The 26,236-nt window shown below is 50.2% G+C and overlaps 58 non-coding genes across 58 annotated transcripts; 19 read left to right on the top strand and 39 right to left on the bottom strand.

Annotated features, from left to right (window-relative positions):
- Positions 1-577: 577 nt before the first annotated feature.
- On the top strand, positions 578-649 carry Trnap-ugg (transfer RNA proline (anticodon UGG)). The gene has a single exon. It is a non-coding gene; the product is annotated as a tRNA-Pro (tRNA).
- A 426-nt stretch (positions 650-1,075) lies between these two features.
- Trnav-uac (transfer RNA valine (anticodon UAC)) lies at positions 1,076-1,148 on the bottom strand. The gene has a single exon. It is a non-coding gene; the product is annotated as a tRNA-Val (tRNA).
- Positions 1,149-1,560: 412 nt separating this feature from the next.
- Positions 1,561-1,632, top strand: Trnaq-cug (transfer RNA glutamine (anticodon CUG)). The gene has a single exon. It is a non-coding gene; the product is annotated as a tRNA-Gln (tRNA).
- Positions 1,633-1,827: 195 nt separating this feature from the next.
- Trnav-aac (transfer RNA valine (anticodon AAC)) lies at positions 1,828-1,900 on the bottom strand. Its single transcript has one exon. It is a non-coding gene; the product is annotated as a tRNA-Val (tRNA).
- A 158-nt stretch (positions 1,901-2,058) lies between these two features.
- Trnav-cac (transfer RNA valine (anticodon CAC)) lies at positions 2,059-2,131 on the bottom strand. The gene has a single exon. It is a non-coding gene; the product is annotated as a tRNA-Val (tRNA).
- A 632-nt stretch (positions 2,132-2,763) lies between these two features.
- Trnap-cgg (transfer RNA proline (anticodon CGG)) lies at positions 2,764-2,835 on the top strand. Its single transcript has one exon. It is a non-coding gene; the product is annotated as a tRNA-Pro (tRNA).
- Positions 2,836-3,030: 195 nt separating this feature from the next.
- Trnav-aac (transfer RNA valine (anticodon AAC)) lies at positions 3,031-3,103 on the bottom strand. Its single transcript has one exon. It is a non-coding gene; the product is annotated as a tRNA-Val (tRNA).
- Positions 3,104-3,481: 378 nt separating this feature from the next.
- Positions 3,482-3,554, bottom strand: Trnae-cuc (transfer RNA glutamic acid (anticodon CUC)). Its single transcript has one exon. It is a non-coding gene; the product is annotated as a tRNA-Glu (tRNA).
- A 632-nt stretch (positions 3,555-4,186) lies between these two features.
- On the top strand, positions 4,187-4,258 carry Trnap-cgg (transfer RNA proline (anticodon CGG)). The gene has a single exon. It is a non-coding gene; the product is annotated as a tRNA-Pro (tRNA).
- Positions 4,259-4,453: 195 nt separating this feature from the next.
- Trnav-aac (transfer RNA valine (anticodon AAC)) lies at positions 4,454-4,526 on the bottom strand. Its single transcript has one exon. It is a non-coding gene; the product is annotated as a tRNA-Val (tRNA).
- A 378-nt stretch (positions 4,527-4,904) lies between these two features.
- Positions 4,905-4,977, bottom strand: Trnav-cac (transfer RNA valine (anticodon CAC)). Its single transcript has one exon. It is a non-coding gene; the product is annotated as a tRNA-Val (tRNA).
- Positions 4,978-5,609: 632 nt separating this feature from the next.
- Positions 5,610-5,681, top strand: Trnap-cgg (transfer RNA proline (anticodon CGG)). The gene has a single exon. It is a non-coding gene; the product is annotated as a tRNA-Pro (tRNA).
- A 195-nt stretch (positions 5,682-5,876) lies between these two features.
- Trnav-aac (transfer RNA valine (anticodon AAC)) lies at positions 5,877-5,949 on the bottom strand. The gene has a single exon. It is a non-coding gene; the product is annotated as a tRNA-Val (tRNA).
- Positions 5,950-6,327: 378 nt separating this feature from the next.
- Positions 6,328-6,400, bottom strand: Trnae-cuc (transfer RNA glutamic acid (anticodon CUC)). Its single transcript has one exon. It is a non-coding gene; the product is annotated as a tRNA-Glu (tRNA).
- A 632-nt stretch (positions 6,401-7,032) lies between these two features.
- Positions 7,033-7,104, top strand: Trnap-cgg (transfer RNA proline (anticodon CGG)). Its single transcript has one exon. It is a non-coding gene; the product is annotated as a tRNA-Pro (tRNA).
- A 195-nt stretch (positions 7,105-7,299) lies between these two features.
- Positions 7,300-7,372, bottom strand: Trnav-aac (transfer RNA valine (anticodon AAC)). Its single transcript has one exon. It is a non-coding gene; the product is annotated as a tRNA-Val (tRNA).
- Positions 7,373-7,750: 378 nt separating this feature from the next.
- Trnav-cac (transfer RNA valine (anticodon CAC)) lies at positions 7,751-7,823 on the bottom strand. The gene has a single exon. It is a non-coding gene; the product is annotated as a tRNA-Val (tRNA).
- A 632-nt stretch (positions 7,824-8,455) lies between these two features.
- Positions 8,456-8,527, top strand: Trnap-cgg (transfer RNA proline (anticodon CGG)). Its single transcript has one exon. It is a non-coding gene; the product is annotated as a tRNA-Pro (tRNA).
- Positions 8,528-8,722: 195 nt separating this feature from the next.
- Trnav-aac (transfer RNA valine (anticodon AAC)) lies at positions 8,723-8,795 on the bottom strand. Its single transcript has one exon. It is a non-coding gene; the product is annotated as a tRNA-Val (tRNA).
- A 378-nt stretch (positions 8,796-9,173) lies between these two features.
- Positions 9,174-9,246, bottom strand: Trnae-cuc (transfer RNA glutamic acid (anticodon CUC)). The gene has a single exon. It is a non-coding gene; the product is annotated as a tRNA-Glu (tRNA).
- Positions 9,247-9,878: 632 nt separating this feature from the next.
- Trnap-cgg (transfer RNA proline (anticodon CGG)) lies at positions 9,879-9,950 on the top strand. The gene has a single exon. It is a non-coding gene; the product is annotated as a tRNA-Pro (tRNA).
- A 195-nt stretch (positions 9,951-10,145) lies between these two features.
- Trnav-aac (transfer RNA valine (anticodon AAC)) lies at positions 10,146-10,218 on the bottom strand. Its single transcript has one exon. It is a non-coding gene; the product is annotated as a tRNA-Val (tRNA).
- Positions 10,219-10,376: 158 nt separating this feature from the next.
- Positions 10,377-10,449, bottom strand: Trnav-cac (transfer RNA valine (anticodon CAC)). Its single transcript has one exon. It is a non-coding gene; the product is annotated as a tRNA-Val (tRNA).
- A 632-nt stretch (positions 10,450-11,081) lies between these two features.
- On the top strand, positions 11,082-11,153 carry Trnap-cgg (transfer RNA proline (anticodon CGG)). The gene has a single exon. It is a non-coding gene; the product is annotated as a tRNA-Pro (tRNA).
- A 195-nt stretch (positions 11,154-11,348) lies between these two features.
- On the bottom strand, positions 11,349-11,421 carry Trnav-aac (transfer RNA valine (anticodon AAC)). Its single transcript has one exon. It is a non-coding gene; the product is annotated as a tRNA-Val (tRNA).
- Positions 11,422-11,579: 158 nt separating this feature from the next.
- Positions 11,580-11,652, bottom strand: Trnav-cac (transfer RNA valine (anticodon CAC)). The gene has a single exon. It is a non-coding gene; the product is annotated as a tRNA-Val (tRNA).
- A 632-nt stretch (positions 11,653-12,284) lies between these two features.
- On the top strand, positions 12,285-12,356 carry Trnap-cgg (transfer RNA proline (anticodon CGG)). The gene has a single exon. It is a non-coding gene; the product is annotated as a tRNA-Pro (tRNA).
- A 195-nt stretch (positions 12,357-12,551) lies between these two features.
- Positions 12,552-12,624, bottom strand: Trnav-aac (transfer RNA valine (anticodon AAC)). The gene has a single exon. It is a non-coding gene; the product is annotated as a tRNA-Val (tRNA).
- Positions 12,625-13,002: 378 nt separating this feature from the next.
- Positions 13,003-13,075, bottom strand: Trnav-cac (transfer RNA valine (anticodon CAC)). The gene has a single exon. It is a non-coding gene; the product is annotated as a tRNA-Val (tRNA).
- A 632-nt stretch (positions 13,076-13,707) lies between these two features.
- Positions 13,708-13,779, top strand: Trnap-cgg (transfer RNA proline (anticodon CGG)). Its single transcript has one exon. It is a non-coding gene; the product is annotated as a tRNA-Pro (tRNA).
- Positions 13,780-13,974: 195 nt separating this feature from the next.
- Positions 13,975-14,047, bottom strand: Trnav-aac (transfer RNA valine (anticodon AAC)). Its single transcript has one exon. It is a non-coding gene; the product is annotated as a tRNA-Val (tRNA).
- Positions 14,048-14,425: 378 nt separating this feature from the next.
- Trnae-cuc (transfer RNA glutamic acid (anticodon CUC)) lies at positions 14,426-14,498 on the bottom strand. The gene has a single exon. It is a non-coding gene; the product is annotated as a tRNA-Glu (tRNA).
- Positions 14,499-15,130: 632 nt separating this feature from the next.
- On the top strand, positions 15,131-15,202 carry Trnap-cgg (transfer RNA proline (anticodon CGG)). The gene has a single exon. It is a non-coding gene; the product is annotated as a tRNA-Pro (tRNA).
- Positions 15,203-15,397: 195 nt separating this feature from the next.
- On the bottom strand, positions 15,398-15,470 carry Trnav-aac (transfer RNA valine (anticodon AAC)). Its single transcript has one exon. It is a non-coding gene; the product is annotated as a tRNA-Val (tRNA).
- A 158-nt stretch (positions 15,471-15,628) lies between these two features.
- On the bottom strand, positions 15,629-15,701 carry Trnav-cac (transfer RNA valine (anticodon CAC)). The gene has a single exon. It is a non-coding gene; the product is annotated as a tRNA-Val (tRNA).
- A 631-nt stretch (positions 15,702-16,332) lies between these two features.
- Positions 16,333-16,404, top strand: Trnap-cgg (transfer RNA proline (anticodon CGG)). The gene has a single exon. It is a non-coding gene; the product is annotated as a tRNA-Pro (tRNA).
- Positions 16,405-16,599: 195 nt separating this feature from the next.
- Trnav-aac (transfer RNA valine (anticodon AAC)) lies at positions 16,600-16,672 on the bottom strand. Its single transcript has one exon. It is a non-coding gene; the product is annotated as a tRNA-Val (tRNA).
- A 158-nt stretch (positions 16,673-16,830) lies between these two features.
- On the bottom strand, positions 16,831-16,903 carry Trnav-cac (transfer RNA valine (anticodon CAC)). Its single transcript has one exon. It is a non-coding gene; the product is annotated as a tRNA-Val (tRNA).
- Positions 16,904-17,535: 632 nt separating this feature from the next.
- On the top strand, positions 17,536-17,607 carry Trnap-cgg (transfer RNA proline (anticodon CGG)). Its single transcript has one exon. It is a non-coding gene; the product is annotated as a tRNA-Pro (tRNA).
- A 195-nt stretch (positions 17,608-17,802) lies between these two features.
- Positions 17,803-17,875, bottom strand: Trnav-aac (transfer RNA valine (anticodon AAC)). Its single transcript has one exon. It is a non-coding gene; the product is annotated as a tRNA-Val (tRNA).
- Positions 17,876-18,253: 378 nt separating this feature from the next.
- Trnae-cuc (transfer RNA glutamic acid (anticodon CUC)) lies at positions 18,254-18,326 on the bottom strand. Its single transcript has one exon. It is a non-coding gene; the product is annotated as a tRNA-Glu (tRNA).
- A 632-nt stretch (positions 18,327-18,958) lies between these two features.
- Positions 18,959-19,030, top strand: Trnap-cgg (transfer RNA proline (anticodon CGG)). Its single transcript has one exon. It is a non-coding gene; the product is annotated as a tRNA-Pro (tRNA).
- A 195-nt stretch (positions 19,031-19,225) lies between these two features.
- Trnav-aac (transfer RNA valine (anticodon AAC)) lies at positions 19,226-19,298 on the bottom strand. The gene has a single exon. It is a non-coding gene; the product is annotated as a tRNA-Val (tRNA).
- Positions 19,299-19,456: 158 nt separating this feature from the next.
- Positions 19,457-19,529, bottom strand: Trnav-cac (transfer RNA valine (anticodon CAC)). The gene has a single exon. It is a non-coding gene; the product is annotated as a tRNA-Val (tRNA).
- A 632-nt stretch (positions 19,530-20,161) lies between these two features.
- Positions 20,162-20,233, top strand: Trnap-cgg (transfer RNA proline (anticodon CGG)). The gene has a single exon. It is a non-coding gene; the product is annotated as a tRNA-Pro (tRNA).
- Positions 20,234-20,428: 195 nt separating this feature from the next.
- On the bottom strand, positions 20,429-20,501 carry Trnav-aac (transfer RNA valine (anticodon AAC)). Its single transcript has one exon. It is a non-coding gene; the product is annotated as a tRNA-Val (tRNA).
- Positions 20,502-20,659: 158 nt separating this feature from the next.
- Positions 20,660-20,732, bottom strand: Trnav-cac (transfer RNA valine (anticodon CAC)). The gene has a single exon. It is a non-coding gene; the product is annotated as a tRNA-Val (tRNA).
- An 899-nt stretch (positions 20,733-21,631) lies between these two features.
- Positions 21,632-21,704, bottom strand: Trnav-aac (transfer RNA valine (anticodon AAC)). Its single transcript has one exon. It is a non-coding gene; the product is annotated as a tRNA-Val (tRNA).
- A 158-nt stretch (positions 21,705-21,862) lies between these two features.
- Positions 21,863-21,935, bottom strand: Trnav-cac (transfer RNA valine (anticodon CAC)). Its single transcript has one exon. It is a non-coding gene; the product is annotated as a tRNA-Val (tRNA).
- A 632-nt stretch (positions 21,936-22,567) lies between these two features.
- On the top strand, positions 22,568-22,639 carry Trnap-cgg (transfer RNA proline (anticodon CGG)). The gene has a single exon. It is a non-coding gene; the product is annotated as a tRNA-Pro (tRNA).
- A 195-nt stretch (positions 22,640-22,834) lies between these two features.
- Trnav-aac (transfer RNA valine (anticodon AAC)) lies at positions 22,835-22,907 on the bottom strand. Its single transcript has one exon. It is a non-coding gene; the product is annotated as a tRNA-Val (tRNA).
- A 158-nt stretch (positions 22,908-23,065) lies between these two features.
- Trnav-cac (transfer RNA valine (anticodon CAC)) lies at positions 23,066-23,138 on the bottom strand. The gene has a single exon. It is a non-coding gene; the product is annotated as a tRNA-Val (tRNA).
- A 632-nt stretch (positions 23,139-23,770) lies between these two features.
- On the top strand, positions 23,771-23,842 carry Trnap-cgg (transfer RNA proline (anticodon CGG)). The gene has a single exon. It is a non-coding gene; the product is annotated as a tRNA-Pro (tRNA).
- Positions 23,843-24,037: 195 nt separating this feature from the next.
- Positions 24,038-24,110, bottom strand: Trnav-aac (transfer RNA valine (anticodon AAC)). The gene has a single exon. It is a non-coding gene; the product is annotated as a tRNA-Val (tRNA).
- A 158-nt stretch (positions 24,111-24,268) lies between these two features.
- Positions 24,269-24,341, bottom strand: Trnav-cac (transfer RNA valine (anticodon CAC)). Its single transcript has one exon. It is a non-coding gene; the product is annotated as a tRNA-Val (tRNA).
- An 888-nt stretch (positions 24,342-25,229) lies between these two features.
- Positions 25,230-25,302, bottom strand: Trnav-aac (transfer RNA valine (anticodon AAC)). Its single transcript has one exon. It is a non-coding gene; the product is annotated as a tRNA-Val (tRNA).
- Positions 25,303-25,460: 158 nt separating this feature from the next.
- On the bottom strand, positions 25,461-25,533 carry Trnav-cac (transfer RNA valine (anticodon CAC)). Its single transcript has one exon. It is a non-coding gene; the product is annotated as a tRNA-Val (tRNA).
- Positions 25,534-25,945: 412 nt separating this feature from the next.
- Trnap-agg (transfer RNA proline (anticodon AGG)) lies at positions 25,946-26,017 on the top strand. The gene has a single exon. It is a non-coding gene; the product is annotated as a tRNA-Pro (tRNA).
- Positions 26,018-26,236: the final 219 nt, after the last annotated feature.

Below are 26,236 nucleotides of genomic sequence, written 5' to 3'. Positions count from 1 at the left end.
AAAAAAGTAAATAAATGCGCTACTTGCATAACAAAGGTACATGCAGAAGATCCTCACATGTCGTGGCTCACTGGAGTACAATACGACATATTCAGGAAAATACTGTTCCCGCTCGGGTACCTTCTGCGTGTGAAGCAGACTTGATAACCGCTACACTACGGAAACTGCGGAAGTGAGGAGTCAATCCCCGTTCACTCGAAATTACCTCAGCATGTCTCCCGTCCGCGAATGCACACGCGACGGTTCTTTTGACAGCCTGGAAACCATTACAGCCGAGGGCTCAAGAAGTCTTCGGGGTGCTCGAGAGGGTGTCTGCCGTAGCACCCCTAACGAGATAGCGGCGTTTCCCGCAGTCGTGATTGCAAGTCATAGCAGCAAAAGCAATCACTTTCTTAGCAGCAGGGGGTGCGAGCCCAGCGGCAGCTCTACATGAAGGTACCAATAGCCCAGGAAGGCCGCCGACCGCGGGAAATCGCGCCGCCCCCATCCCGCCAGCCTACACGAGACTTTCCAGAGCACCCTGGACCACATCGAGGGACCCAGTACACTGAAATAATAGGCCTTTGCCACGTCAGATGGCTCGTTGGTCTAGGGGTATGATTCCTGCTTTGGGTGCAGGAGGTCCCGGGTTCAAATCCCGGACGATCCCTAGCGTTTTGTGCAAACTGATCGCACGTGAGTGGCTTAGTCGACGCAAAATGCTCGGCGTCAGTATCAAATGAATTTCATATTTGATGTGAGCAATTGACACTCTGATCCGACGTGTGAAGGCGATTACGAAGGTTTTTGGGTACAGATGGAAGCAGATGCATGTTACTATGTCTTGTTTTTAATGATGAAAAAGTGTTTCCGCCAGGGATCGAACCGGGGACCTTCTGCGTGTTAGGCAGTCGTGATAACGGCTACACCACGGAAACTACTTGTGTGCGCTTTACCTTAGAGACAACTCGTGCTGATGTTGTCATCGTAACTAAAAAATTAAATAAATGCGCTACTTGCATAACAAAGGTACATGCAGAAGATCCTCACATGTCGTGGCTCACTGGAGTACAATACGACATATTCAGGAAAACACTGTTCCCGCCCAGGATCGAACCGGGGACCTTCTGCGTGTAAAGCAGACGTGATAACCGCTACACTACGGAAACTGCGGAAGTGAGGAGTCCATCTCCGTTCACTCGAAATTACCTCAGCCTCTCTCCCGTCCGCGAATGCACACGCGACGGTTCTTTTGACAGCCTGGAAACGATTACTGCCGAGGGCTCAAGAAGTCTTCGTGGTGCTCGAGAGGGTGTCTGCCGTAGCACCCCTAACGAGATAGCGGCGTTTCCCGCAGTCGTGATTGCAAGTCATAGCAGCAAAAGCAATCACTTTCTTAGCAGCAGGGGGTGCGAGCCCAGCGGCAGCTCTACATGAAGGTGCCAATAGCCCAGGAAGGCCGCCGACCGCGGGAATTCGCGCCGCCCCCATCCCGCCAGCCTACACGTGACTTTCCAGAGCACCCTGGACCACATCGAGGGACCCAGTGCACTGAAATAATAGTCATTCGCCATGTCAGATGGCTCGTTGGTCTAGGGGTATGATTCCTGCTTCTGGTGCAGGAGGTCCCGGTTTCAAACCCCGGACGAGCCCTAGCGTTTTGTGCAAACTGATCGCACGTGAGTGGCTGAGTCGACGCAAAATGCTCGGCGTCAGTATCAAATGAATTTCATATTTGATGTGAGCAATTGACACTCTGATCCGACGTGTGAAGGCGATTACGAAAGTTTTTGGGTACGGATGGAAGCAGATGCATGTTAGTATGTCTTGGTTTTAATGATGAAAAAGTGTTTCCGCCCGGGATCGAACCGGAGACCTTCTGCGTGTTAGGCAGACGTGATAACCGCTACACCACGGTAACTACTTGTGTGCGCTATACCTTAGAGACAACTCGTGCTGATGTTGTCATCGTAACAAAAAAATTAAATAATTGCGCTACTTGCATAACAAAGGTACATGCAGAAGATCCTCACATGTCGTGGCTCACTGGAGTACAATACGACATATTCAGGAAAATACTGTTCCCACCCGGGATCGAACCGGGGACCTTCTGCGTGTGAAGCAGACGTGATAACCGCTACACTACGGAAACTACTTGTGTGCGCTATGCCTTAGAGACAACTCGTGCTGATGTTGTCATCGTAACTAAAAAATTAAATAAATGCGCTACTTGCATAACAAAGGTACATGCAGAAGATCCTCACATGTCGTGGCTCACTGGAGTACAATACGACATATTCAGGAAAATACTGTTCCCGCCCAGGGACCTTCTGCGTGTGAAGCAGACGTGATAACCGCTACACTACGGAAACTGCGGACGTGAGGAGTCAATCCCCGTTCACTCGAAATTACCTCAGTCTCTCTCCCGTCCGCGAATGCACACGCGACGGTACTTTTGACAGCCTGGAAACGATTACTGCCGAGGGCTCAAGAAGTCTTCGGGGTGCTCGAGAGGGTGTCTGCCGTAGCACCCCTAACGAGATAGCGGCGTTTCCCGCAGTCGTGATTGCAAGTCATAGCAGCAAAAGCAATCACTTTCTTAGCAGCAGGGGGTGCGAGCCCAGCGGCAGCTCTACATGAAGGTGCCAATAGCCCAGGAAGGCCGCCGACCGCGGGAATTCGCGCCGCCCCCATCCCGCCAGCCTACACGAGACTTTCCAGAGCACCCTGGACCTCATCGAGGGACCCAGTTCACTGAAATAATAGTCATTCGCCATGTCAGATGGCTCGTTGGTCTAGGGGTATGATTCCTGCTTCGGGTGCAGGAGGTCCCGGTTTCAAACCCCGGACGAGCCCTAGCGTTTTGTGCAAACTGATCGCACGTGAGTGGCTGAGTCGACGCAAAATGCTCGGCGTCAGTATCAAATGAATTTCATATTTGATGTGAGCAATTGACACTCTGATCCGACGTGTGAAGGCGATTACGAAAGTTTTTGGGTATGGATGGAAGCAGATGCATGTTAATATGTCTTGGTTTTAATGATGAAAAAGTGTTTCCGCCTGGGATCGAACCAGAGACCTTCTGCGCGTTAGGCAGACGTGATAACCGCTACACCACGGTAACTACTTGTGTGCGCTATACCTTAGAGACAACTCGTGCTGATGTTGTCATCGTAACAAAAAAATTAAATAATTGCGCTACTTGCATAACAAAGGTACATGCAGAAGATCCTCACATGTCGTGGCTCACTGGAGTACAATACGACATATTCAGGAAAATACTGTTCCCGCCCGGGGACCTTCTGCGTGTGAAGCAGACGTGATAACCGCTACACTACGGAAACTACTTGTATGCGCTATACCTTAGAGACAACTCGTGCTGATGTTGTCATCGTAACTAAAAAATTAAATAATTGCGCTACTTGCATAACAAAGGTACATGCAGAAGATCCTCACATGTCGTGGCTCACTGGAGTACAATACGACATATTCAGGAAAATACTGTTCCCGCCCGGGATCGAACCGGGAACCTTCTGCGTGAGAAGCAGACGTGATAACCGCTACACTACGGAAACTACTTGTGTGTGCTATACCTTAGAGACAACTCGTGCTGATGTTGTCATCGTAACTAAAAAATTAAATAAATGCGCTACTTGCATAACAAAGGTACATGCAGAAGATCCTCACATGTCGTGGCTCACTGGAGTACAATACGACATATTCAGGAAAATACTGTTCCCGCCCGGGGACCTTCTGCGTGTGAAGCAGACGTGATAACCGCTACACTACGGAAACTGCGGACGTGAGGAGTCAATCCCCGTTCACTCGAAATTACCTCAGTCTCTCTCCCGTCCGCGAATGCACACGCGACGGTACTTTTGACAGCCTGGAAACGATTACTGCCGAGGGCTCAAGAAGTCTTCGGGGTGCTCGAGAGGGTGTCTGCCGTAGCACCCCTAACGAGATAGCGGCGTTTCCCGCAGTCGTGATTGCAAGTCATAGCAGCAAAAGCAATCACTTTCTTAGCAGCAGGGGGTGCGAGCCCAGCGGCAGCTCTACATGAAGGTGCCAATAGCCCAGGAAGGCCGCCGACCGCGGGAATTCGCGCCGCCCCCATCCCGCCAGCCTACACGAGACTTTCCAGAGCACCCTGGACCTCATCGACGGACCCAGTGCACTGAAATAATAGTCATTCGCCATGTCAGATGGCTCGTTGGTCTAGGGGTATGATTCCTGCTTCGGGTGCAGGAGGTCCCGGTTTCAAACCCCGGACGAGCCCTAGCGTTTTGTGCAAACTGATCGCACGTGAGTGGCTGAGTCGACGCAAAATGCTCGGCGTCAGTATCAAATGAATTTCATATTTGATGTGAGCAATTGACACTCTGATCCGACGTGTGAAGGCGATTACGAAAGTTTTTGGGTATGGATGGAAGCAGATGCATGTTAATATGTCTTGGTTTTAATGATGAAAAAGTGTTTCCGCCCGGGATCGAACCAGAGACCTTCTGCGTGTTAGGCAGACGTGATAACCGCTACACCACGGTAACTACTTGTGTGCGCTATACCTTAGAGACAACTCGTGCTGATGTTGTCATCGTAACAAAAAAATTAAATAATTGCGCTACTTGCATAACAAAGGTACATGCAGAAGATCCTCACATGTCGTGGCTCACTGGAGTACAATACGACATATTCAGGAAAATACTGTTCCCGCCCGGGGACCTTCTGCGTGTGAAGCAGACGTGATAACCGCTACACTACGGAAACTACTTGTATGCGCTATACCTTAGAGACAACTCGTGCTGATGTTGTCATCGTAACAAAAAAATTAAATAATTGCGCTACTTGCATAACAAAGGTACATGCAGAAGATCCTCACATGTCGTGGCTCACTGGAGTACAATACGACATATTCAGGAAAATACTGTTCCCGCCCGGGATCGAACCGGGGACCTTCTGCGTGTGAAGCAGACGTGATAACCGCTACACTACGGAAACTACTTGTGTGCGCTATGCCTTAGAGACAACTCGTGCTGATGTTGTCATCGTAACTAAAAAATTAAATAAATGCGCTACTTGCATAACAAAGGTACATGCAGAAGATCCTCACATGTCGTGGCTCACTGGAGTACAATACGACATATTCAGGAAAATACTGTTCCCGCCCGGGGACCTTCTGCGTGTGAAGCAGACGTGATAACCGCTACACTACGGAAACTGCGGACGTGAGGAGTCAATCCCCGTTCACTCGAAATTACCTCAGTCTCTCTCCCGTCCGCGAATGCACACGCGACGGTACTTTTGACAGCCTGGAAACGATTACTGCCGAGGGCTCAAGAAGTCTTCGGGGTGCTCGAGAGGGTGTCTGCCGTAGCACCCCTAACGAGATAGCGGCGTTTCCCGCAGTCGTGATTGCAAGTCATAGCAGCAAAAGCAATCACTTTCTTAGCAGCAGGGGGTGCGAGCCCAGCGGCAGCTCTACATGAAGGTGCCAATAGCCCAGGAAGGCCGCCGACCGCGGGAATTCGCGCCGCCCCCATCCCGCCAGCCTACACGAGACTTTCCAGAGCACCCTGGACCTCATCGAGGGACCCAGTGCACTGAAATAATAGTCATTCGCCATGTCAGATGGCTCGTTGGTCTAGGGGTATGATTCCTGCTTCGGGTGCAGGAGGTCCCGGTTTCAAACCCCGGACGAGCCCTAGCGTTTTGTGCAAACTGATCGCACGTGAGTGGCTGAGTCGACGCAAAATGCTCGGCGTCAGTATCAAATGAATTTCATATTTGATGTGAGCAATTGACACTCTGATCCGACGTGTGAAGGCGATTACGAAAGTTTTTGGGTATGGATGGAAGCAGATGCATGTTAATATGTCTTGGTTTTAATGATGAAAAAGTGTTTCCGCCCGGGATCGAACCAGAGACCTTCTGCGTGTTAGGCAGACGTGATAACCGCTACACCACGGTAACTACTTGTGTGCGCTATACCTTAGAGACAACTCGTGCTGTTGTTGTCATCGTAACAAAAAAATTAAATAATTGCGCTACTTGCATAACAAAGGTACATGCAGAAGATCCTCACATGTCGTGGCTCACTGGAGTACAATACGACATATTCAGGAAAATACTGTTCCCGCCCGGGGACCTTCTGCGTGTGAAGCAGACGTGATAACCGCTACACTACGGAAACTACTTGTATGCGCTATACCTTAGAGACAACTCGTGCTGATGTTGTCATCGTAACTAAAAAATTAAATAAATGCGCTACTTGCATAACAAAGGTACATGCAGAAGATCCTCACATGTCGTGGCTCACTGGAGTACAATACGACATATTCAGGAAAATACTGTTCCCGCCCGGGATCGAACCGGGAACCTTCTGCGTGAGAAGCAGACGTGATAACCGCTACACTACGGAAACTACTTGTGTGTGCTATACCTTAGAGACAACTCGTGCTGATGTTGTCATCGTAACTAAAAAATTAAATAAATGCGCTACTTGCATAACAAAGGTACATGCAGAAGATCCTCACATGTCGTGGCTCACTGGAGTACAATACGACATATTCAGGAAAATACTGTTCCCGCCCGGGGACCTTCTGCGTGTGAAGCAGACGTGATAACCGCTACACTACGGAAACTGCGGACGTGAGGAGTCAATCCCCGTTCACTCGAAATTACCTCAGTCTCTCTCCCGTCCGCGAATGCACACGCGACGGTACTTTTGACAGCCTGGAAACCATTACTGCCGAGGGCTCAAGAAGTCTTCAGGGTGCTCGAGAGGGTGTCTGCCGTAGCACCCCTAACGAGATAGCGGCGTTTCCCGCAGTCGTGATTGCAAGTCATAGCAGCAAAAGCAATCACTTTCTTAGCAGCAGGGGGTGCGAGCCCAGCGGCAGCTCTACATGAAGGTGCCAATAGCCCTGGAAGGCCGCCGACCGCGGGAATTCGCGCCGCCCCCATCCCGCCAGCCTACACGAGACTTTCCAGAGCACCCTGGACCACATCGAGGGACCCAGTGCACTGAAATAATAGTCATTCGCCATGTCAGATGGCTCGTTGGTCTAGGGGTATGATTCCTGCTTCGGGTGCAGGAGGTCCCGGTTTCAAACCCCGGACGAGCCCTAGCGTTTTGTGCAAACTGATCGCACGTGAGTGGCTGAGTCGACGCAAAATGCTCGGCGTCAGTATCAAATGAATTTCATATTTGATGTGAGCAATTGACACTCTGATCCGACGTGTGAAGGCGATTACGAAAGCTTTTGGGTACGGATGGAAGCAGATGCATGTTAGTATGTCTTGGTTTTAATGATGAAAAAGTGTTTCCGCCCGGGATCGAACCGGAGACCTTCTGCGTGTTAGGCAGACGTGATAACCGCTACACCACGGTAACTACTTGTGTGCGCTATACCTTAGAGACAACTCGTGCTGATGTTGTCATCGTAACAAAAAAATTAAATAATTGCGCTACTTGCATAACAAAGGTACATGCAGAAGATCCTCACATGTCGTGGCTCACTGGAGTACAATACGACATATTCAGGAAAATACTGTTCCCGCCCGGGGACCTTCTGCGTGTGAAGCAGACGTGATAACCGCTACACTACGGAAACTACTTGTATGCGCTATACCTTAGAGACAACTCGTGCTGATGTTGTCATCGTAACAAAAAAATTAAATAATTGCGCTACTTGCATAACAAAGGTACATGCAGAAGATCCTCACATGTCGTGGCTCACTGGAGTACAATACGACATATTCAGGAAAATACTGTTCCCGCCCGGGATCGAACCGGGGACCTTCTGCGTGTGAAGCAGACGTGATAACCGCTACACTACGGAAACTACTTGTGTGCGCTATGCCTTAGAGACAACTCGTGCTGATGTTGTCATCGTAACTAAAAAATTAAATAAATGCGCTACTTGCATAACAAAGGTACATGCAGAAGATCCTCACATGTCGTGGCTCACTGGAGTACAATACGACATATTCAGGAAAATACTGTTCCCGCCCGGGGACCTTCTGCGTGTGAAGCAGACGTGATAACCGCTACACTACGGAAACTGCGGACGTGAGGAGTCAATCCCCGTTCACTCGAAATTACCTCAGTCTCTCTCCCGTCCGCGAATGCACACGCGACGGTACTTTTGACAGCCTGGAAACGATTACTGCCGAGGGCTCAAGAAGTCTTCGGGGTGCTCGAGAGGGTGTCTGCCGTAGCACCCCTAACGAGATAGCGGCGTTTCCCGCAGTCGTGATTGCAAGTCATAGCAGCAAAAGCAATCACTTTCTTAGCAGCAGGGGGTGCGAGCCCAGCGGCAGCTCTACATGAAGGTGCCAATAGCCCAGGAAGGCCGCCGACCGCGGGAATTCGCGCCGCCCCCATCCCGCCAGCCTACACGAGACTTTCCAGAGCACCCTGGACCTCATCGAGGGACCCAGTGCACTGAAATAATAGTCATTCGCCATGTCAGATGGCTCGTTGGTCTAGGGGTATGATTCCTGCTTCGGGTGCAGGAGGTCCCGGTTTCAAACCCCGGACGAGCCCTAGCGTTTTGTGCAAACTGATCGCACGTGAGTGGCTGAGTCGACGCAAAATGCTCGGCGTCAGTATCAAATGAATTTCATATTTGATGTGAGCAATTGACACTCTGATCCGACGTGTGAAGGCGATTACGAAAGTTTTTGGGTATGGATGGAAGCAGATGCATGTTAATATGTCTTGGTTTTAATGATGAAAAAGTGTTTCCGCCCGGGATCGAACCAGAGACCTTCTGCGTGTTAGGCAGACGTGATAACCGCTACACCACGGTAACTACTTGTGTGCGCTATACCTTAGAGACAACTCGTGCTGTTGTTGTCATCGTAACAAAAAAATTAAATAATTGCGCTACTTGCATAACAAAGGTACATGCAGAAGATCCTCACATGTCGTGGCTCACTGGAGTACAATACGACATATTCAGGAAAATACTGTTCCCGCCCGGGGACCTTCTGCGTGTGAAGCAGACGTGATAACCGCTACACTACGGAAACTACTTGTATGCGCTATACCTTAGAGACAACTCGTGCTGATGTTGTCATCGTAACTAAAAAATTAAATAAATGCGCTACTTGCATAACAAAGGTACATGCAGAAGATCCTCACATGTCGTGGCTCACTGGAGTACAATACGACATATTCAGGAAAATACTGTTCCCGCCCGGGATCGAACCGGGAACCTTCTGCGTGAGAAGCAGACGTGATAACCGCTACACTACGGAAACTACTTGTGTGTGCTATACCTTAGAGACAACTCGTGCTGATGTTGTCATCGTAACTAAAAAATTAAATAAATGCGCTACTTGCATAACAAAGGTACATGCAGAAGATCCTCACATGTCGTGGCTCACTGGAGTACAATACGACATATTCAGGAAAATACTGTTCCCGCCCGGGGACCTTCTGCGTGTGAAGCAGACGTGATAACCGCTACACTACGGAAACTGCGGACGTGAGGAGTCAATCCCCGTTCACTCGAAATTACCTCAGTCTCTCTCCCGTCCGCGAATGCACACGCGACGGTACTTTTGACAGCCTGGAAACCATTACTGCCGAGGGCTCAAGAAGTCTTCAGGGTGCTCGAGAGGGTGTCTGCCGTAGCACCCCTAACGAGATAGCGGCGTTTCCCGCAGTCGTGATTGCAAGTCATAGCAGCAAAAGCAATCACTTTCTTAGCAGCAGGGGGTGCGAGCCCAGCGGCAGCTCTACATGAAGGTGCCAATAGCCCTGGAAGGCCGCCGACCGCGGGAATTCGCGCCGCCCCCATCCCGCCAGCCTACACGAGACTTTCCAGAGCACCCTGGACCACATCGAGGGACCCAGTGCACTGAAATAATAGTCATTCGCCATGTTAGATGGCTCGTTGGTCTAGGGGTATGATTCCTGCTTCGGGTGCAGGAGGTCCCGGTTTCAAACCCCGGACGAGCCCTAGCGTTTTGTGCAAACTGATCGCACGTGAGTGGCTGAGTCGACGCAAAATGCTCGGCGTCAGTATCAAATGAATTTCATATTTGATGTGAGCAATTGACACTCTGATCCGACGTGTGAAGGCGATTACGAAAGCTTTTGGGTACGGATGGAAGCAGATGCATGTTAGTATGTCTTGGTTTTAATGATGAAAAAGTGTTTCCGCCCGGGATCGAACCGGAGACCTTCTGCGTGTTAGGCAGACGTGATAACCGCTACACCACGGTAACTACTTGTGTGCGCTATACCTTAGAGACAACTCGTGCTGATGTTGTCATCGTAACAAAAAAATTAAATAATTGCGCTACTTGCATAACAAAGGTACATGCAGAAGATCCTCACATGTCGTGGCTCACTGGAGTACAATACGACATATTCAGGAAAATACTGTTCCCGCCCAGGATCGAACCGGGGACCTTCTGCGTGTGAAGCAGACGTGATAACCGCTACACTACGGAAACTACTTGTGTGCGCTATACCTTAGAGACAACTCGTGCTGATGTTGTCATCGTAACTAAAAAATTAAATAAATGCGCTACTTGCATAACAAAGGTACATGCAGAAGATCCTCACATGTCGTGGCTCACTGGAGTACAATACGACATATTCAGGAAAATACTGTTCCCGCCCGGGGACCTTCTGCGTGTGAAGCAGACGTGATAACCGCTACACTACGGAAACTGCGGACGTGAGGAGTCAATCCACGTTCACTCGAAATTACCTCAGTCTCTCTCCCGTCCGCGAATGCACACGCGACGGTACTTTTGACAGCCTGGAAACGATTACTGCCGAGGGCTCAAGAAGTCTTCGGGGTGCTCGAGAGGGTGTCTGCCGTAGCACCCCTAACGAGATAGCGGCGTTTCCCGCAGTCGTGATTGCAAGTCATAGCAGCAAAAGCAATCACTTTCTTAGCAGCAGGGGGTGCGAGCCCAGCGGCAGCTCTACATGAAGGTGCCAATAGCCCAGGAAGGCCGCCGACCGCGGGAATTCGCGCCGCCCCCATCCCGCCAGCCTACACGAGACTTTCCAGAGCACCCTGGACCTCATCGAGGGACCCAGTGCACTGAAATAATAGTCATTCGCCATGTCAGATGGCTCGTTGGTCTAGGGGTATGATTCCTGCTTCGGGTGCAGGAGGTCCCGGTTTCAAACCCCGGACGAGCCCTAGCGTTTTGTGCAAACTGATCGCACGTGAGTGGCTGAGTCGACGCAAAATGCTCGGCGTCAGTATCAAATGAATTTCATATTTGATGTGAGCAATTGACACTCTGATCCGACGTGTGAAGGCGATTACGAAAGTTTTTGGGTACGGATGGAAGCAGATGCATGTTAATATGTCTTGGTTTTAATGATGAAAAAGTGTTTCCGCCCGGGATCGAACCAGAGACCTTCTGCGTGTTAGGCAGACGTGATAACCACTACACCACGGTAACTACTTGTGTGCGCTATACCTTAGAGACAACTCGTGCTGATGTTGTCATCGTAACAAAAAAATTAAATAATTGCGCTACTTGCATAACAAAGGTACATGCAGAAGATCCTCACATGTCGTGGCTCACTGGAGTACAATACGACATATTCATGAAAATACTGTTCCCGCCTGGGATCGAACCGGGGACCTTCTGCGTGTGAAGCAGACGTGATAACCGCTACACTACGGAAACTACTTGTGTGCGCTATGCCTTAGAGACAACTCGTGCTGATGTTGTCATCGTAACTAAAAAATTAAATAAATGCGCTACTTGCATAACAAAGGTACATGCAGAAGATCCTCACATGTCGTGGCTCACTGGAGTACAATACGACATATTCAGGAAAATACTGTTCCCGCCCGGGGACCTTCTGCGTGTGAAGCAGACGTGATAACCGCTACACTACGGAAACTGCGGACGTGAGGAGTCAATCCCCGTTCACTCGAAATTACCTCAGTCTCTCTCCCGTCCGCGAATGCACACGCGACGGTACTTTTGACAGCCTGGAAACGATTACTGCCGAGGGCTCAAGAAGTCTTCGGGGTGCTCGAGAGGGTGTCTGCCGTAGCACCCCTAACGAGATAGCGGCGTTTCCCGCAGTCGTGATTGCAAGTCATAGCAGCAAAAGCAATCACTTTCTTAGCAGCAGGGGGTGCGAGCCCAGCGGCAGCTCTACATGAAGGTGCCAATAGCCCAGGAAGGCCGCCGACCGCGGGAATTCGCGCCGCCCCCATCCCGCCAGCCTACACGAGACTTTCCAGAGCACCCTGGACCTCATCGAGGGACCCAGTGCACTGAAATAATAGTTATTCGCCATGTCAGATGGCTCGTTGGTCTAGGGGTATGATTCCTGCTTCGGGTGCAGGAGGTCCCGGTTTCAAACCCCGGACGAGCCCTAGCGTTTTGTGCAAACTGATCGCACGTGAGTGGCTGAGTCGACGCAAAATGCTCGGCGTCAGTATCAAATGAATTTCATATTTGATGTGAGCAATTGACACTCTGATCCGACGTGTGAAGGCGATTACGAAAGCTTTTGGGTACGGATGGAAGCAGATGCATGTTAGTATGTCTTGGTTTTAATGATGAAAAAGTGTTTCCGCCCGGGATCGAACCGGAGACCTTCTGCGTGTTAGGCAGACGTGATAACCGCTACACCACGGTAACTACTTGTGTGCGCTATACCTTAGAGACAACTCGTGCTGATGTTGTCATCGTAACAAAAAAATTAAATAATTGCGCTACTTGCATAACAAAGGTACATGCAGAAGATCCTCACATGTCGTGGCTCACTGGAGTACAATACGACATATTCAGGAAAATACTGTTCCCGCCCGGGGACCTTCTGCGTGTGAAGCAGACGTGATAACCGCTACACTACGGAAACTACTTGTATGCGCTATACCTTAGAGACAACTCGTGCTGATGTTGTCATCGTAACAAAAAAATTAAATAATTGCGCTACTTGCATAACAAAGGTACATGCAGAAGATCCTCACATGTCGTGGCTCACTGGAGTACAATACGACATATTCAGGAAAATACTGTTCCCGCCCGGGATCGAACCGGGGACCTTCTGCATGTGAAGCAGACGTGATAACCGCTACACTACGGAAACTACTTGTGTGCGCTATGCCTTAGAGACAACTCGTGCTGATGTTGTCATCGTAACTAAAAAATTAAATAAATGCGCTACTTGCATAACAAAGGTACATGCAGAAGATCCTCACATGTCGTGGCTCACTGGAGTACAATACGACATATTCAGGAAAATACTGTTCCCGCCCGGGGACCTTCTGCGTGTGAAGCAGACGTGATAACCGCTACACTACGGAAACTGCGGACGTGAGGAGTCAATCCCCGTTCACTCGAAATTACCTCAGTCTCTCTCCCGTCCGCGAATGCACACGCGACGGTACTTTTGACAGCCTGGAAACGATTACTGCCGAGGGCTCAAGAAGTCTTCGGGGTGCTCGAGAGGGTGTCTGCCGTAGCACCCCTAACGAGATAGCGGCGTTTCCCGCAGTCGTGATTGCAAGTCATAGCAGCAAAAGCAATCACTTTCTTAGCAGCAGGGGGTGCGAGCCCAGCGGCAGCTCTACATGAAGGTGCCAATAGCCCAGGAAGGCCGCCGACCGCGGGAATTCGCGCCGCCCCCATCCCGCCAGCCTACACGAGACTTTCCAGAGCACCCTGGACCTCATCGAGGGACCCAGTGCACTGAAATAATAGTCATTCGCCATGTCAGATGGCTCGTTGGTCTAGGGGTATGATTCCTGCTTCGGGTGCAGGAGGTCCCGGTTTCAAACCCCGGACGAGCCCTAGCGTTTTGTGCAAACTGATCGCACGTGAGTGGCTGAGTCGACGCAAAATGCTCGGCGTCAGTATCAAATGAATTTCATATTTGATGTGAGCAATTGACACTCTGATCCGACGTGTGAAGGCGATTACGAAAGTTTTTGGGTATGGATGGAAGCAGATGCATGTTAATATGTCTTGGTTTTAATGATGAAAAAGTGTTTCCGCCCGGGATCGAACCAGAGACCTTCTGCGTGTTAGGCAGACGTGATAACCGCTACACCACGGTAACTACTTGTGTGCGCTATACCTTAGAGACAACTCGTGCTGTTGTTGTCATCGTAACAAAAAAATTAAATAATTGCGCTACTTGCATAACAAAGGTACATGCAGAAGATCCTCACATGTCGTGGCTCACTGGAGTACAATACGACATATTCAGGAAAATACTGTTCCCGCCCGGGGACCTTCTGCGTGTGAAGCAGACGTGATAACCGCTACACTACGGAAACTACTTGTATGCGCTATACCTTAGAGACAACTCGTGCTGATGTTGTCATCGTAACTAAAAAATTAAATAAATGCGCTACTTGCATAACAAAGGTACATGCAGAAGATCCTCACATGTCGTGGCTCACTGGAGTACAATACGACATATTCAGGAAAATACTGTTCCCGCCCGGGATCGAACCGGGAACCTTCTGCGTGAGAAGCAGACGTGATAACCGCTACACTACGGAAACTACTTGTGTGTGCTATACCTTAGAGACAACTCGTGCTGATGTTGTCATCGTAACTAAAAAATTAAATAAATGCGCTACTTGCATAACAAAGGTACATGCAGAAGATCCTCACATGTCGTGGCTCACTGGAGTACAATACGACATATTCAGGAAAATACTGTTCCCGCCCGGGGACCTTCTGCGTGTGAAGCAGACGTGATAACCGCTACACTACGGAAACTGCGGACGTGAGGAGTCAATCCCCGTTCACTCGAAATTACCTCAGTCTCTCTCCCGTCCGCGAATGCACACGCGACGGTACTTTTGACAGCCTGGAAACCATTACTGCCGAGGGCTCAAGAAGTCTTCAGGGTGCTCGAGAGGGTGTCTGCCGTAGCACCCCTAACGAGATAGCGGCGTTTCCCGCAGTCGTGATTGCAAGTCATAGCAGCAAAAGCAATCACTTTCTTAGCAGCAGGGGGTGCGAGCCCAGCGGCAGCTCTACATGAAGGTGCCAATAGCCCTGGAAGGCCGCCGACCGCGGGAATTCGCGCCGCCCCCATCCCGCCAGCCTACACGAGACTTTCCAGAGCACCCTGGACCTCATCGAGGGACCCAGTGCACTGAAATAATAGTCATTCGCCATGTCAGATGGCTCGTTGGTCTAGGGGTATGATTCCTGCTTCGGGTGCAGGAGGTCCCGGTTTCAAACCCCGGACGAGCCCTAGCGTTTTGTGCAAACTGATCGCACGTGAGTGGCTGAGTCGACGCAAAATGCTCGGCGTCAGTATCAAATGAATTTCATATTTGATGTGAGCAATTGACACTCTGATCCGACGTGTGAAGGCGATTACGAAAGCTTTTGGGTACGGATGGAAGCAGATGCATGTTAGTATGTCTTGGTTTTAATGATGAAAAAGTGTTTCCGCCCGGGATCGAACCGGAGACCTTCTGCGTGTTAGGCAGACGTGATAACCGCTACACCACGGTAACTACTTGTGTGCGCTATACCTTAGAGACAACTCGTGCTGATGTTGTCATCGTAACAAAAAAATTAAATAATTGCGCTACTTGCATAACAAAGGTACATGCAGAAGATCCTCACATGTCGTGGCTCACTGGAGTACAATACGACATATTCAGGAAAATACTGTTCCCGCCCAGGATCGAACCGGGGACCTTCTGCGTGTGAAGCAGACGTGATAACCGCTACACTACGGAAACTACTTGTGTGCGCTATACCTTAGAGACAACTCGTGCTGATGTTGTCATCGTAACTAAAAAATTAAATAAATGCGCTACTTGCATAACAAAGGTACATGCAGAAGATCCTCACATGTCGTGGCTCACTGGAGTACAATACGACATATTCAGGAAAATACTGTTCCCGCCCGGGGACCTTCTGCGTGTGAAGCAGACGTGATAACCGCTACACTACGGAAACTGCGGACGTGAGGAGTCAATCCCCGTTCACTCGAAATTACCTCAGTCTCTCTCCCGTCCGCGAATGCACACGCGACGGTTCTTTTGACAGCCTGGAAACCATTACAGCCGAGGGCTCAAGAAGTCTTCGGGTGCACGAGAATTTGTCTGCCGTAGCACCCCTAACGAGATAGCGGTTTTTCCCGCAGTCGTGATTGCAAGTCATAGCAGCAAAAGCAATCACTTTCTTAGCAGCAGGGAGTGCGAGCCCAGCGGCAGCTCTACATGAAGGTGCCAATAGCCAAGGAAGGCCGCCGACCGCGGGAATTCGCGCCGCCCCCATCCCGCCAGCCTACACGAGACTTTCCAGAGCACCCTGGACCTCATCGAGGGACCCAGTGCACTGAAATAATAGTCATTCGCCATGTCAGATGGCTCGTTGGTCTAGGGGTATGATTCCTGCTTCGGGTGCAGGAGGTCCCGGTTTCAAACCCCGGACGAGCCCTAGCGTTTTGTGCAAACTGATCGCACGTGAGTGGCTGAGTCGACGCAAAATGCTCGGCGTCAGTATCAAATGAATTTCATATTTGATGTGAGCAATTGACACTCTGATCCGACGTGTGAAGGCGATTACGAAAGTTTTTGGGTACGGATGGAAGCAGATGCATGTTAATATGTCTTGGTTTTAATGATGAAAAAGTGTTTCCGCCCGGGATCGAACCAGAGACCTTCTGCGTGTTAGGCAGACGTGATAACCGCTACACCACGGTAACTACTTGTGTGCGCTATACCTTAGAGACAACTCGTGCTGATGTTGTCATCGTAACAAAAAAATTAAATAATTGCGCTACTTGCATAACAAAGGTACATGCAGAAGATCCTCACATGTCGTGGCTCACTGGAGTACAATACGACATATTCATGAAAATACTGTTCCCGCCTGGGATCGAACCGGGGACCTTCTGCGTGTGAAGCAGACGTGATAACCGCTACACTACGGAAACTACTTGTGTGCGCTATGCCTTAGAGACAACTCGTGCTGATGTTGTCATCGTAACTAAAAAATTAAATAAATGCGCTACTTGCATAACAAAGGTACATGCAGAAGATCCTCACATGTCGTGGCTCACTGGAGTACAATACGACATATTCAGGAAAATACTGTTCCCGCCCGGGGACCTTCTGCGTGTGAAGCAGACGTGATAACCGCTACACTACGGAAACTGCGGACGTGAGGAGTCAATCCCCGTTCACTCGAAATTACCTCAGTCTCTCTCCCGTCCGCGAATGCACACGCGACGGTACTTTTGACAGCCTGGAAACGATTACTGCCGAGGGCTCAAGAAGTCTTCGGGGTGCTCGAGAGGGTGTCTGCCGTAGCACCCCTAACGAGATAGCGGCGTTTCCCGCAGTCGTGATTGCAAGTCATAGCAGCAAAAGCAATCACTTTCTTAGCAGCAGGGGGTGCGAGCCCAGCGGCAGCTCTACATGAAGGTGCCAATAGCCCAGGAAGGCCGCCGACCGCGGGAATTCGCGCCGCCCCCATCCCGCCACCCTACACGAGACTTTCCAGAGCACCCTGGACCTCATCGAGGGACCCAGTGCACTGAAATAATAGTTATTCGCCATGTCAGATGGCTCGTTGGTCTAGGGGTATGATTCCTGCTTCGGGTGCAGGAGGTCCCGGTTTCAAACCCCGGACGAGCCCTAGCGTTTTGTGCAAACTGATCGCACGTGAGTGGCTGAGTCGACGCAAAATGCTCGGCGTCAGTATCAAATGAATTTCATATTTGATGTGAGCAATTGACACTCTGATCCGACGTGTGAAGGCGATTACGAAAGTTTTTGGGTACGGATGGAAGCAGATGCATGTTAGTATGTCTTGGTTTTAATGATGAAAATGTGTTTCCGCCCGGGATCGAACCGGAGACCTTCTGCGTGTTAGGCAGACGTGATAACCGCTACACCACGGTAACTACTTGTGTGCGCTATACCTTAGAGACAACTCGTGCTGATGTTGTCATCGTAACAAAAAAATTAAATAATTGCGCTACTTGCATAACAAAGGTACATGCAGAAGATCCTCACATGTCGTGGCTCACTGGAGTACAATACGACATATTCAGGAAAATACTGTTCCCGCCCGGGGACCTTCTGCGTGTGAAGCAGACGTGATAACCGCTACACTACGGAAACTACTTGTATGCGCTATACCTTAGAGACAACTCGTGCTGATGTTGTCATCGTAACTAAAAAATTAAATAAATGCGCTACTTGCATAACAAAGGTACATGCAGAAGATCCTCACATGTCGTGGCTCACTGGAGTACAATACGACATATTCAGGAAAATACTGTTCCCGCCCGGGATCGAACCGGGAACCTTCTGCGTGAGAAGCAGACGTGATAACCGCTACACTACGGAAACTACTTCTGTGTGCTATACCTTAGAGACAACTCGTGCTGATGTTGTCATCGTAACTAAAAAATTAAATAAATGCGCTACTTGCATAACAAAGGTACATGCAGAAGATCCTCACATGTCGTGGCTCACTGGAGTACAATACGACATATTCAGGAAAATACTGTTCCCGCCCGGGGACCTTCTGCGTGTGAAGCAGACGTGATAACCGCTACACTACGGAAACTGCGGACGTGAGGAGTCAATCCCCGTTCACTCGAAATTACCTCAGTCTCTCTCCCGTCCGCGAATGCACACGCGACGGTACTTTTGACAGCCTGGAAACCATTACTGCCGAGGGCTCAAGAAGTCTTCAGGGTGCTCGAGAGGGTGTCTGCCGTAGCACCCCTAACGAGATAGCGGCGTTTCCCGCAGTCGTGATTGCAAGTCATAGCAGCAAAAGCAATCACTTTCTTAGCAGCAGGGGGTGCGAGCCCAGCGGCAGCTCTACATGAAGGTGCCAATAGCCCTGGAAGGCCGCCGACCGCGGGAATTCGCGCCGCCCCCATCCCGCCAGCCTACACGAGACTTTCCAGAGCACCCTGGACCACATCGAGGGACCCAGTGCACTGAAATAATAGTCATTCGCCATGTCAGATGGCTCGTTGGTCTAGGGGTATGATTCCTGCTTCGGGTGCAGGAGGTCCCGGTTTCAAACCCCGGACGAGCCCTAGCGTTTTGTGCAAACTGATCGCACGTGAGTGGCTGAGTCGACGCAAAATGCTCGGCGTCAGTATCAAATGAATTTCATATTTGATGTGAGCAATTGACACTCTGATCCAACGTGTGAAGGCGATTACGAAAGTTTTTGGGTACGGATGGAAGCAGATGCATGTTAGTATGTCTTGGTTTTAATGATGAAAAAGTGTTTCCGCCCGGGATCGAACCGGAGACCTTCTGCGTGTTAGGCAGACGTGATAACCGCTACACCACGGTAACTACTTGTGTGCGCTATACCTTAGAGACAACTCGTGCTGATGTTGTCATCGTAACAAAAAAATTAAATAATTGCGCTACTTGCATAACAAAGGTACATGCAGAAGATCCTCACATGTCGTGGCTCACTGGAGTACAATACGACATATTCAGGAAAATACTGTTCCCGCCCAGGATCGAACCGGGGACCTTCTGCGTGTGAAGCAGACGTGATAACCGCTACACTACGGAAACTACTTGTGTGCGCTATACCTTAGAGACAACTCGTGCTGATGTTGTCATCGTAACTAAAAAATTAAATAAATGCGCTACTTGCATAACAAAGGTACATGCAGAAGATCCTCACATGTCGTGGCTCACTGGAGTACAATACGACATATTCAGGAAAATACTGTTCCCGCCCGGGGACCTTCTGCGTGTGAAGCAGACGTGATAACCGCTACACTACGGAAACTGCGGACGTGAGGAGTCAATCCCCGTTCACTCGAAATTACCTCAGTCTCTCTCCCGTCCGCGAATGCACACGCGACGGTACTTTTGACAGCCTGGAAACGATTACTGCCGAGGGCTCAAGAAGTCTTCGGGGTGCTCGAGAGGGTGTCTGCCGTAGCACCCCTAACGAGATAGCGGCGTTTCCCGCAGTCGTGATTGCAAGTCATAGCAGCAAAAGCAATCACTTTCTTAGCAGCAGGGGGTGCGAGCCCAGCGGCAGCTCTACATGAAGGTGCCAATAGCCCAGGAAGGCCGCCGACCGCGGGAATTCGCGCCGCCCCCATCCCGCCAGCCTACACGAGACTTTCCAGAGCACCCTGGACCTCATCGAGGGACCCAGTGCACTGAAATAATAGTCATTCGCCATGTCAGATGGCTCGTTGGTCTAGGGGTATGATTCCTGCTTCGGGTGCAGGAGGTCCCGGTTTCAAACCCCGGACGAGCCCTAGCGTTTTGTGCAAACTGATCGCACGTGAGTGGCTGAGTCGACGCAAAATGCTCGGCGTCAGTATCAAATGAATTTCATATTTGATGTGAGCAATTGACACTCTGATCCGACGTGTGAAGGCGATTACGATAGTTTTTGGGTACGGATGGAAGCAGATGCATGTTAGTATGTCTTGGTTTTAATGATGAAAAAGTGTTTCCGCCCGGGATCGAACCGGAGACCTTCTGCGTGTTAGGCAGACGTGATAACCGCTACACCACGGTAACTACTTGTGTGCGCTATACCTTAGAGACAACTCGTGCTGATGTTGTCATCGTAACAAAAAAATTAAATAATTGCGCTACTTGCATAACAAAGGTACATGCAGAAGATCCTCACATGTCGTGGCTCACTGGAGTACAATACGACATATTCAGGAAAATACTGTTCCCGCCCGGGATCGAACCGGGGACCTTCTGCGTGTGAAGCAGACGTGATAACCGCTACACTACGGAAACTACTTGTGTGCGCTATGCCTTAGAGACAACTCGTGCTGATGTTGTCATCGTAACTAAAAAATTAAATAAATGCGCTACTTGCATAACAATGGTACATGCAGAAGATCCTCACATGTCGTGGCTCACTGGAGTACAATACGACATATTCAGGGAAATACTGTTCCCGCCCGGGGACCTTCTGCGTGTGAAGCAGACGTGATAACCGCTACACTACGGAAACTGCGGACGTGAGGAGTCAATCCCCGTTCACTCGAAATTACCTCAGTCTCTCTCCCGTCCGCGAATGCACACGCGACGGTACTTTTGACAGCCTGGAAACAATTACTGCCGAGGGCTCAAGAAGTCTTCGGGGTGCTCGAAAGGGTGTCTGCCGTAGCACCCCTAACGAGATAGCGGCGTTTCCCGCAGTCGTGATTGCAAGTCATAGCAGCAAAAGCAATCACTTTCTTAGCAGCAGGGGGTGCGAGCCCAGCGGCAGCTCTACATGAAGGTGCCAATAGCCCAGGAAGGCCGCCGACCGCGGGAATTCGCGCCGCCCCCATCCCGCCAGCCTACACGAGACTTTCCAGAGCACCCTGGACCTCATCGAGGGACCCAGTGCACTGAAATAATAGTTATTCGCCATGTCAGATGGCTCGTTGGTCTAGGGGTATGATTGCTGCTTCGGGTGCAGGAGGTCCCGGTTTCAAACCCCGGACGAGCCCTAGCGTTTTGTGCAAACTGATCGCACGTGAGTGGCTGAGTCGACGCAAAATGCTCGGCGTCAGTATCAAATGAATTTCATATTTGATGTGAGCAATTGACACTCTGATCCGACGTGTGAAGGCGATTACGAAAGTTTTTGGGTACGGATGGAAGCAGATGCATGTTAGTATGTCTTGGTTTTAATGATGAAAAAGTGTTTCCGCCCGGGATCGAACCGGAGACCTTCTGCGTGTTAGGCAGACGTGATAACCGCTACACCACGGTAACTACTTGTGTGCGCTATACCTTAGAGACAACTCGTGCTGATGTTGTCATCGTAACAAAAAAATTAAATAATTGCGCTACTTGCATAACAAAGGTACATGCAGAAGATCCTCACATGTCGTGGCTCACTGGAGTACAATACGACATATTCAGGAAAATACTGTTCCCACCCGGGATCGAACCGGGGACCTTCTGCGTGTGAAGCAGACGTGATAACCGCTACACTACGGAAACTACTTGTGTGCGCTATGCCTTAGAGACAACTCGTGCTGATGTTGTCATCGTAACTAAAAAATTAAATAAATGCGCTACTTGCATAACAAAGGTACATGCAGAAGATCCTCACATGTCGTGGCTCACTGGAGTACAATACGACATATTCAGGAAAATACTGTTCCCGCCCGGGGACCTTCTGCGTGTGAAGCAGACGTGATAACCGCTACACTACGGAAACTGCGGACGTGAGGAGTCAATCCCCGTTCACTCGAAATTACCTCAGTCTCTCTCCCGTCCGCGAATGCACACGCGACGGTACTTTTGACAGCCTGGAAACGATTACTGCCGAGGGCTCAAGAAGTCTTCGGGGTGCTCGAGAGGGTGTCTGCCGTAGCACCCCTAACGAGATAGCGGCGTTTCCCGCAGTCGTGATTGCAAGTCATAGCAGCAAAAGCAATCACTTTCTTAGCAGCAGGGGGTGCGAGCCCAGCGGCAGCTCTACATGAAGGTGCCAATAGCCCAGGAAGGCCGCCGACCGCGGGAATTCGCGCCGCCCCCATCCCGCCAGCCAACACGAGACTTTCCAGAGCACCCTGGACCTCATCGAGGGACCCAGTGCACTGAAATAATAGTCATTCGCCATGTCAGATGGCTCGTTGGTCTAGGGGTATGATTCCTGCTTCGGGTGCAGGAGGTCCCGGTTTCAAACCCCGGACGAGCCCTAGCGTTTTGTGCAAACTGATCGCACGTGAGTGGCTGAGTCGACGCAAAATGCTCGGCGTCAGTATCAAATGAATTTCATATTTGATGTGAGCAATTGACACTCTGATCCGACGTGTGAAGGCGATTACGAAAGTTTTAGGGTACAGATGGAAGCAGATGCATGTTAGTATGTCTTGGTTTTAATGATGAAAAAGTGTTTCCGCCCGGGATCGAACCGGAGACCTTCTGCGTGTTAGGCAGACGTGATAACCGCTACACCACGGTAACTACTTGTGTGCGCTATACCTTAGAGACAACTCGTGCTGATGTTGTCATCGTAACAAAAAAATTAAATAATTGCGCTACTTGCATAACAAAGGTACATGCAGAAGATCCTCACATGTCGTGGCTCACTGGAGTACAATACGACATATTCAGGAAAATACTGTTCCCGCCCGGGATCGAACCGGGGACCTTCTGCGTGTGAAGCAGACGTGATAACCGCTACACTACGGAAACTACTTGTGTGCGCTATGCCTTAGAGACAACTCGTGCTGATGTTGTCATCGTAACTAAAAAATTAAATAAATGCGCTACTTGCATAACAAAGGTACATGCAGAAGATCCTCACATGTCGTGGCTCACTGGAGTACAATACGACATATTCAGGAAAATACTGTTCCCGCCCGGGGACCTTCTGCGTGTGAAGCAGACGTGATAACCGCTACACTACGGAAACTGCGGACGTGAGGAGTCAATCCCCGTTCACTCGAAATTACCTCAGTCTCTCTCCCGTCCGCGAATGCACACGCGACGGTACTTTTGACAGCCTGGAAACGATTACTGCCGAGAACTCAAGAAGTCTTCGGGGTGCTCGAGAGGGTGTCTGCCGTAGCACCCCTAACGAGATAGCGGCGTTTCCCGCAGTCGTGATTGCAAGTCATAGCAGCAAAAGCAATCACTTTCTTAGCAGCAGGGGGTGCGAGCCCAGCGGCTGCTCTACATGAAGGTGCCAATAGCCCAGGAAGGCCGCCGACCGCGGGAATTCGCGCCGCCCCCATCCCGCCAGCCTACACGAGACTTTCCAGAGCACCCTGGACCTCATCGAGGGACCCAGTGCACTGAAATAATAGTCATTCGCCATGTCAGATGGCTCGTTGGTCTAGGGGTATGATTCCTGCTTCGGGTGCAGGAGGTCCCGGTTTCAAACCCCGGACGAGCCCTAGCGTTTTGTGCAAACTGATCGCACGTGAGTGGCTGAGTCGACGCAAAATGCTCGGCGTCAGTATCAAATGAATTTCATATTTGATGTGAGCAATTGACACTCTGATCCGACGTGTGAAGGCGATTACGAAAGTTTTTGGGTACGGATGGAAGCAGATGCATGTTAGTATGTCTTGGTTTTAATGATGAAAAAGTGTTTCCGCCCGGGATCGAACCGGAGACCTTCTGCGTGTTAGGCAGACGTGATAACCGCTACACCACGGTAACTACTTGTGTGCGCTATACCTTAGAGACAACTCGTGCTGATGTTGTCATCGTAACAAAAAAATTAAATAATTGCGCTACTTGCATAACAAAGGTACATGCAGAAGATCCTCACATGTCGTGGCTCACTGGAGTACAATACGACATATTCAGGAAAATACTGTTCCCGCCCGGGATCGAACCGGGGACCTTCTGCGTGTGAAGCAGACATGATAACCGCTACACTACGGAAACTACATGTGTGCGCTATGCCTTAGAGACAACTCGTGCTGATGTTGTCATCGTAACTAAAAAATTAAATAAATGCGCTACTTGCATAACAAAGGTACATGCAGAAGATCCTCACATGTCGTGGCTCACTGGAGTACAATACGACATATTCAGGAAAATACTGTTCCCGCCCGGGGACCTTCTGCGTGTGAAGCAGACGTGATAACCGCTACACTACGGAAACTGCGGACGTGAGGAGTCAATCCCCGTTCACTCGAAATTACCTCAGTCTCTCTCCCGTCCGCGAATGCACACGCGACGGTACTTTTGACAGCCTGGAAACGATTACTGCCGAGGGCTCAAGAAGTCTTCGGGGTGCTCGAGAGGGTGTCTGCCGTAGCACCCCTAACGAGATAGCGGCGTTTCCCGCAGTCGTGATTGCAAGTCATAGCAGCAAAAGCAATCACTTTCTTAGCAGCAGGGAGTGCGAGCCCAGCGGCAGCTCTACATGAAGGTGCCAATAGCCCAGGAAGGCCGCCGACCGCGGGAATTCGCGCCGCCCCCATCCCGCCAGCCTACACGAGACCTTCCAGAGCACCCTGGACCACATCGAGTGACCCAGTTCACTAGAAAATAATAGTCATTCGCTCGTTGGTCTAGGGGTATGATTCCTGCTTCGGGTGCACTAGGTCCCGGTTTCAAACCCCGGACGAGCCCTAGCGTTTTGTGCAAACTGATCGCACGTGAGTGGCTGAGTCGACGCAAAATGCTCGGCGTCAGTATCAAATGAATATCATATTTGATGTGAGCAATTGACACTCTGATCCGACGTGTGAAGGCGATTACGAAGGTTTTTGGGTACAGATGGAAGCAGATGCATGTTAGTATGTCTTGTTTTTAATGATGAAAAAGTGTTTCCGCCCGGGATCGAACCGGGGACCTTCTGCGTGTTAGGCAGACGTGATAACCGCTACACCACGGAAACTACTTGTGTGCGCTATACCTTAGAGACAACTCGTGCTGATGTTGTCATCGTAACTAAAAAATTAAATAATTGCGCTACTTGCATAACAAAGGTACATGCAGAAGATCCTCACATGTCGTGGCTCACTGGAGTACAATACGACATATTCAGGAAAATACTGTTACCGCCCGGGATCGAACCGGGGATCTTCTGCGTGTGAAGCAGACGTGATAACCGCTACACTACGGAAACTGCGCACGTGAAGAGTCAATCCCCGTTAACTCGAAATTACCTCAGCCTCTCTCCCGTCCGCGAATGCACACGCGACGGTTCTTTTGACAGCCTGGAAACCATTACAGCCGAGGGCTCAAGAAGTCTTCGGGGTGCTCGAGAGGGTGTCTGCCGTAGCACCCCTAACGAGATAGCGGCGTTTCCCGCATTCGTGATTGCAAGTCATAGCAGCAAAAGCAAACACTTTCTTAGCAGCAGGGAGTTCGAGCCCAGCGGCAGCTCTACATGAAGGTACCAATAGCCCAGGAAGGCCGCCGACCGCGGGAATTCTCGGCGCCCCCATCCCGCCAGCCTACACGAGACTTTCCAGAGCACCCTGGACCACATCGAGGGACCCAGTGCACTGAAATTATAGTCATTCGCCTAGTCAGATGGCTCGTTGGTCTAGGGGTATGATTCCTGCTTAGGGTGCAGGAGGTCCCGGGTTCAAATCCCGGACGAGCCCTAGCGTTTTGTGCAAACTGATCGCACGTGCAGGGCGTCTGAACACTTCTCAAAGAAGGGTTAGTATCCACCGATATACATTACCAACCGTATGCCAGGAGGTCTAAGGGATACACCTGGTCAAAGTTTTCGCATCGTCCAGTACCAGGAAGCGGCGTGACCATTAGAAATTCTTTACTGAGGAATTAACACAGTTATGCCAAGGCTGGATAGATAATAT

The sequence above is a fragment of the Schistocerca gregaria genome, chromosome 2 (genome assembly GCF_023897955.1).
Source record: "Schistocerca gregaria isolate iqSchGreg1 chromosome 2, iqSchGreg1.2, whole genome shotgun sequence".
Lineage (NCBI taxonomy): Eukaryota > Metazoa > Arthropoda > Insecta > Orthoptera > Acrididae > Schistocerca > Schistocerca gregaria.
Note: the sequence above shows the minus strand (reverse complement) of the source record. Positions and strands in the feature narration are given on the sequence as shown.